The sequence below is a fragment of the Zonotrichia albicollis genome, chromosome 6 (genome assembly GCF_047830755.1).
Source record: "Zonotrichia albicollis isolate bZonAlb1 chromosome 6, bZonAlb1.hap1, whole genome shotgun sequence".
NCBI lineage: Eukaryota > Metazoa > Chordata > Aves > Passeriformes > Passerellidae > Zonotrichia > Zonotrichia albicollis.
The window spans coordinates 61,671,213-61,677,898 of NC_133824.1; the positions used below are offsets into that span (position 1 = coordinate 61,671,213).

At 55.4% G+C, this 6,686-nt stretch overlaps 1 protein-coding gene across 2 annotated transcripts in view; it reads right to left on the reverse strand.

Annotated features, from left to right (window-relative positions):
• GNG2 (G protein subunit gamma 2) overlaps positions 1–1,095 on the reverse strand; it is a 32,815-nt gene extending 31,720 nt beyond the window's left edge. The window contains exon 1 of one of the 2 annotated variants that reach the window (XM_074544084.1): positions 815–1,095. The gene's annotated coding sequence lies outside the window, so the exon portion shown is untranslated. The remainder of the gene's footprint in view (positions 1–814) is intronic. The other variant, XM_074544083.1, reaches the window with a different exon arrangement.
• Between the last annotated feature and the right edge of the window lie 5,591 nt (positions 1,096–6,686).

Below are 6,686 nucleotides of genomic sequence, written 5' to 3' on the forward strand. Positions count from 1 at the left end.
GGTGCCCTCGGGTGCGGGGAATGCGGGATTTGCGGGAATTCTGCCGGTTTGGGAGCGGCTCGGTCCCCACGGGGGTCAGGGACAGCGGGGGCGGCGACAGCCCCGCCCGGCCCCACCTGCGCCAGCGCTCCCAGTGCCATTCCCAGTGCCAGCCATTCCAGTGCTCCCAGTGTTCCCAGTGCTCACTCCCAGTGTTCCCAGTGCTCCCAGTGCCAGCCCTGCCAGGGCTCCCAGTGCCATTCCCAGTGCCAGCCATTCCAGTGCTCCCAGTGTTCCCAGTGACAGCCATTCCAGTGCTCCCAGTGTTCCCAGTGGTCCCACTGCCAGCCCTGCCAGCGCTCCCAGTGCCAGTGTTCCTGGTGCTCCCAGTGCCATTCCCAGTGACAGCCATTCCAGCGCTCCCAGTGATCCCAGTGCTCCCAGTGCTAGTGTTCCTAGTGCTCCCACTGCTCCCAGTGACAGCCCTGCCAGCGCTCCCAGTGCTCCCAGTGCCAGCCCTACCAGTGTTCCCAGTGCTCCCAGTGCTCACTCCCAGTGCTCCCAGTAACAACCTTCCCAGCGCTCCCAGCACTCACGCCCAGTGCTCCCAGTGCCAGTGTTCCCAGTGTTCCCAGCGCTCCCAGTAACAGCCTTCCCAGCGCTCCCAGCACTCACGCCCAGTGCTCCCAGTGCCCCCAGTGCCAGCCCGGCCAGTGTTTCCAGTGCTCACTCCCAGTGCTCCCAGTAACAGCCCTGCCAGTGCTCCCAGTGCTCCCAGTGACAGCCCTCCTAGGGCTCCCAGTGTCCCCAGTGCTCCCATGCCCCCATTCCGTACCTGGAAGCGGTGCCCCGGTTCCCCGCGGGGCGGGCGGCGGCGGGACGGACAGACGGACAGAGGGATGGATGGACGGACGGACGGACGGACGGACGCTGGGATGGAGGAGGGAGGGCCGGGGGGACGCGGCCGCAGCAGCAGCAGCAGGAGGAGGAGGAGGAGGAGGATGGTGGTCAGCAGCAGCCCCGAGCGGCGAGTCCCCACCCAGCTTTGTCTGCGCTCATCCCGCTGCCTACAGGAAGCGGCTCAGCCCCGACTTCCTCCTCCTCCTCCTCCTCTCCTCCTCCTCCTGCTGCTGATGCTCTGCGCTCCCCCGGCGTTCGGGGATCGCTCCTGCCCAGACCCCGCTGCCCCTCCCTGTCCCTGCCCCTGTCCCTGTCCCTGTCCCTGTCCCTGTCCCTGTCCCTTGCACGGCCCCTTGTCCCTCGGCCACCCCATGGCGCCCCGACCCCGCACCCACACCCGCTCCCCCACACACACACCGTGCCCACCCCACACCCGTGTGCACCCCCAGTTCCTACACCCGCCCCAAATCCCCCCGAACCACCCCTGCACCCCACAGCCCCCCAAAACCACCACCCCTGAACTCCATCACACACCTCACACACCATCCCTGAACCCCAAATCCCCCCAACCCCTTCTGAACCCTCCCTGCACCCCCAGTTCCTACACCCGCCCCAAATCCCCCCGAACCACCCCTGCACCCCACAGCCCCCCATAACCACCACCCCTGAACTCCATCACACACCCTGAACCTCACACACCATCCTTGAACCTCAAATCCCCCCAACCCCTTCTGAACCCTCCCTGCACCCCCAGTTCCTACACCCGCCCCAAATCCCCCCAACCCCTCCTGAACAGCCCCTGCACCCATCCTACCCCATCACACACCCTGTGCCCCACACACCCACCCCTGCACCCCACAACCCCCAAAACCACCACTCCTGAACCCCATCACACGCCCTGAACCCCACACAGCCATCCCTGCACCCCACAGCCCCCCAAAACCCATCCCTGCCCTCTCTCAGCCCCTGCACTGCTCCAAACCCCCCCAGCCTGGCTCCTCCATGTCCCTGGAGCCCCCCAAAACCCCGGATCCCTCCCAGCCCTTCCCTCCCCAACACCCCCCATCCTCCTGGCACACCCAAACCCCTCCCTGCCCCTCCAACCCTTCCCAGCTCCGAGGTTCCCATTAGGGCACAGCTCAGGTGATCACATTTTATTTTATTTTATTTTATTTTATTTTATTTTATTTTATTTTATTTTATTTTATTTTATTTTATTTTATTTTTAATTTTATTTTATTTATTATTTTATTTTATTTTAATATTATTTTTATTATATTTATTTTTATTTTATTTTACTTTATTTTTATTTTATTTTATTTTATATTTTATTTTATTTTTATTAATTTTATTTTTATTTTATTTTACTTTATTTTATTATTATTTTATTATTTTATATTTTATTATTTTTTATTATTTTTTGTTATTTTATTTTATTATTTTATATTTTATTATATTTTATTATTTTATTTTATTTTATTTTATTTTATTTTATTTTTATTTTATCTTCTTTTTCACATGCCCAGTTTAGGGGGATTTCAGGTGGAAGATTCTGGAGGCATGAGGAACGGGGTTTTTATAAGGTGGCTTTTCCCTTTTTCCTCCATCTGCTCCAGCCCAGCTGTGTCCTCATGGAAATCCTTCCCTGGCAGGGTGGGCAGGGCCTGGCACAGGTGCCCAGAGCAGCTGGGGCTGCCCCAAATCTCTGGAATTCATCCAGGCCAGGTTGGACATTGGGGCTTGGAGCAGCCTGGGACAGTGGGAGGTGTCCCTGCCATGGCAGGGGTGGGATGGGATTGGATTTAAAGCCCCTCCCAACCCAAACCACTCTGGAATTCCATGATTTTCTGAAAAATCAAAAAAAAAAATCATTGTGCACTAAGTTCCCTTCCAACCCAAACCACTCTGGAATTCCATGATTTTATGAAAGTGCACAATGATTTCCTGCTGTGCCCCTTACCCAGGCAAGAGACACAGAAAAACTGGGGAGAGGCACAACCCCTAAAACCTCCCAAAACAGCCCCAAAACATCCTAAAACTGCCTAAAACAGCAAAAAACAGCGCAAGATATCCCAAACCAGCGAAATAAACTCCCACAGCAGCAGCACCGAGGGATGCGGCTCATTTTGGGAGCATCCCCAAAGGGTGACAGCGGGGACCGCAGGGACACGGGGCTGTGGCCGTGTCCCCTCCCCGGGCTCTGTGCTCGCTGTCGCCGCCCGGGTTTCCCCGCTGTTTCCACGGCAACCCCGGTGACAGATTTCCGTCCGTGACCGATTTCCTCCGCTGCCCTGAGCGAGGGAGCTCAGCGCTGCCACATCGCCCTGACGGGCCAGAAAAATCACAGAGCTGTCCCCGCAACCCTGGGACACCCCAAAAACCCACCCAGAGCTGTCCCTGCTCCCACCTGGGACACCCCAAAAAATCACAGAGCTGTACCTGCAACCCTGGGACACCCCAAAAACCCACCCAGAGCTGTCCCTGCTCCCACCTGGGACAGCCCAAAAAATCACAGAGCTGTACCTGCAACCCTGGGACAGCCAAAAAAAAATCACAGAGCTGTCCCTGCTCCCACCTGGGACAGCCCAAAAAATCACAGAGCTGTCCCTGCTCCCACCTGGGACAGCCCAAAAAATCACAGAGCTGTACCTGCAACCTTTGGACAGCCCAAAAACCCACCCAGAGCTGTCCCTGTAACCCTGGGACAGCCAAAAAAAATCACAGAGCTGTCCCTGTAACCCTGGGACTCCCCAAAAACCCACCCAGAGCTGTCCCTGCTCCCACCTGGGACAGCCCAAAAAATCACAGAGCTGTACCTGCAACCCTGGGACAGCCCAAAAAATCACAGAGCTGTCCCTGCAACCCTGGGACACCCCAAAAACCCACCCAGAGCTGTCCCTGCAACCCTGGGACAGCCCAAAAACTCACAGAGCTGTCCCTGCAACCCTGGGACACCCCAAAAACCCACCCAGAGCTGTCCCTGCAACTCTGGGACAGCCCAGAAACCCACCCAGAGCTGTCCCTGCTCCCACCTGGGACAGCCCAAAAAATCACAGAGCTGTACCTGCAACCCTGGGACACCCCAAAAACCCATCCAGAGCCTGGGACATCCCAAAATCCCACCCTGCAGCCCTTGCACCTCCCTGGGACATTCCAAAACCCCAGAACTGTCCCTGGGTGCCTCAAAACAGCCCCAAAACATCCCAAATCAGCCCCAAACAGCCCAAACCAGCCAACAATAGCCTAAAACTGCCTAAAACAGCTCCAAAACATCCCAAATCAGCCCCAAACAGCCCAAACCAGCTGAAATCAACCCCAAAACAGCCCCAAAACAGCCCCAAAACATCCCAAAACAGCCCCAAAACAGCCCAAAGCAGCCCCCAAACATCCCAGAACAGCCCCAAAACATCCCAGAACAGCCCCAATATTGTGCATTTTGCTCTCTAAAATTGATGTTTTGCCCGTGGTCGCCCTACAAATCCCAAATCTCCGACTTCTCCATCCAGCCCAGGGTTGTGATGGGAGCTGCAAAATTTGGAAGTGCAGCCACTGGAGAAGAGACGGCCCCAGGTCAGGGTTTTTTTGGGTTGTTTTTTGTCGTGTTTAAATCCATGGAATGGCAGCAGGAGCAGCAGGAAAAGGGCAGGGATGGGAACTCGAGGACCTTTCCTTCCCCTGGGAACCTCCCCCGAGCTGAGATGAAGCAGGAACGGAGGTCAGGGCATCAAAGAGAAGGGGATTTATTAAATTCATCCCCATTTTCTGAGCACAGCCCATGGGCAGGGCAGAGCTCCCTCCCCTGCTCACCCCCTCCAGACCCTTCCCCATCTGGTTTGAGGAAAATTCCGGGGTTTTATGGGCCAGGCATGAAATGTGCAGGGTATATTTAGCAGCAGACAATGCAGTCCCCCTCGCAGGAGTGGCTCATTCCCTCGTGCTCCTCCCTCCTGCCCCAAAAATGTCGGGTTTCAGCAGAAATCAGCAATTAGGGCCCCGGACCTGCCGATGGTCAGCGGGATATTTATAGAGGACAATGGGAATTTGCTGGGAACGTGCAATTATCCCTGGAGCCTGTGGGAAAGGCACACAGAGGCGCTCCTGGCAGTGGGGCACAGCCCCACATCTCCATCCCAGGGCTGGGATCCAGGGCCCAGCCCCAAAATGGGACGGGGCTGCATCCAGGGCCACAGAGCAATGCTGGGAAAAAACACTCTGGAGGCTGCACTGATGCTGCTTCCCCATGGAAAACAGGATCATCATCATCATCATCATCTTCTTCTTCTCCTTTTCTTCTTCTTCTTCTTCTTCTTCTTCTTCTTCTTCTTCTTCTTCTTCTCCTTTTCTTCTTCTTCTCCTCCTTTTCTTCATCTTCTCCTTCTCCTTCTCCTTCTCCTTCTCCTTCTCCTTCATAGAATCCCAGAATGTTTTGGGTTGGAAGGGATCTTAAATCCCATCCCATTCCACCCCTGCCATGGCAGGGACACCTCCCACTGTCCCAGGCTGCTCCAAGCCTGTCCTTGGGCACTGCCAGGGATCCAGGGGCAGCCCCAGCTGCTCTGGCAATTCCAGCCCAGCCAGGAATTCCCAATTCCCAATCTCCCACCCATCCCTGCCCTCTGGCACTGGGAGCCATTCCCTGGCTCCTGTTCCTCCATCCCTTGTCCCCAGTCCCTCTGCAGCTCTCCTGGAGCCCCTCCAGGCCCTGCCAGGGGCTCTGAGCTCTCCCTGGAGCCTTCTCCTCTCCAGGGGAACATTCCCAGCTCTCCCAGTGAATGGGGACACTGAAAGGCTGTGGGTGTTGGCACCTTCCACACTTTTCCAGGAGGTGCCAGGATCAGCAAACCTGGCCCAAAATCACAGGGAAAGGCAGTGGCCAGTGATGTTCTGAGTTTCATTAGCACCAGCGAGAGATGGGAGGGTGGTCCTGGCTGCTGTGGAGGGGAAAGGCAGCACAAAGCTTCCATCAGACCCTGGAGAATCCACGAGAATCACCCAAAACCATCAACCCCACAGCTCCTGAAGGCTGGGAACCCCCCTGAGCATCCCACCAGGATCCCTTCTATGGACACTCCACACTCCCACTCATTTCAGGAGCTCCCCCTGTGCCTCCTCCCAACTCCAGAGTGTTGGTAGTGGCTGGAACTTACACAAAAACCACCTAAAAAACCAAAACCAACCAAAACCTACCAAAACCCACCAAAAATCATCAAAAACCACCCCTGAGCATCCCACCAGGATCCCTACTATGGACACTCCACACTCCCACTCATTTCAGGAGCTTCCCCTGTGCCTCCTCCCGACTCCAGAGTGTTGGAACTGCTGGAACTTCTACAAAAACCACCAAAAACCCACCAAAACCCATAGCTCCTGAATGTTGGGGACCACCCTGCGCATCCCACCAGGATCTCTACTATGGACACTCCACACTCCCTCTTATTTCAGGAGCTCCCCCTGCGCCTCTTCCCAACTCCGGAGTGCTGGAAGTGGATGAAACTTCCACAAAAACCACCAGAAATCACAAAAAAACCACCAAAACCCACCAAAAATCATCAAAACCCATCAGCCCCACAGCTCCTGAATGTTGGGGACCACCCTGCGCATCCCACCAGGCTCCCTACTACGGACACTCCACACTCCCACTTATTTCAGGAGCTCACCCTGTGCCTCTTCTCAACTCTAGAGTGTTGGAAGTGGCTGGAACTTACACAAAAACCACCTAAAACAACCAAAACCCACCAAAACCCACCAAAAATCAGGACTGAAAGGCTCAGCCCACCCACTGCCCTGCCTGAGGCAGGAGTTGCCTT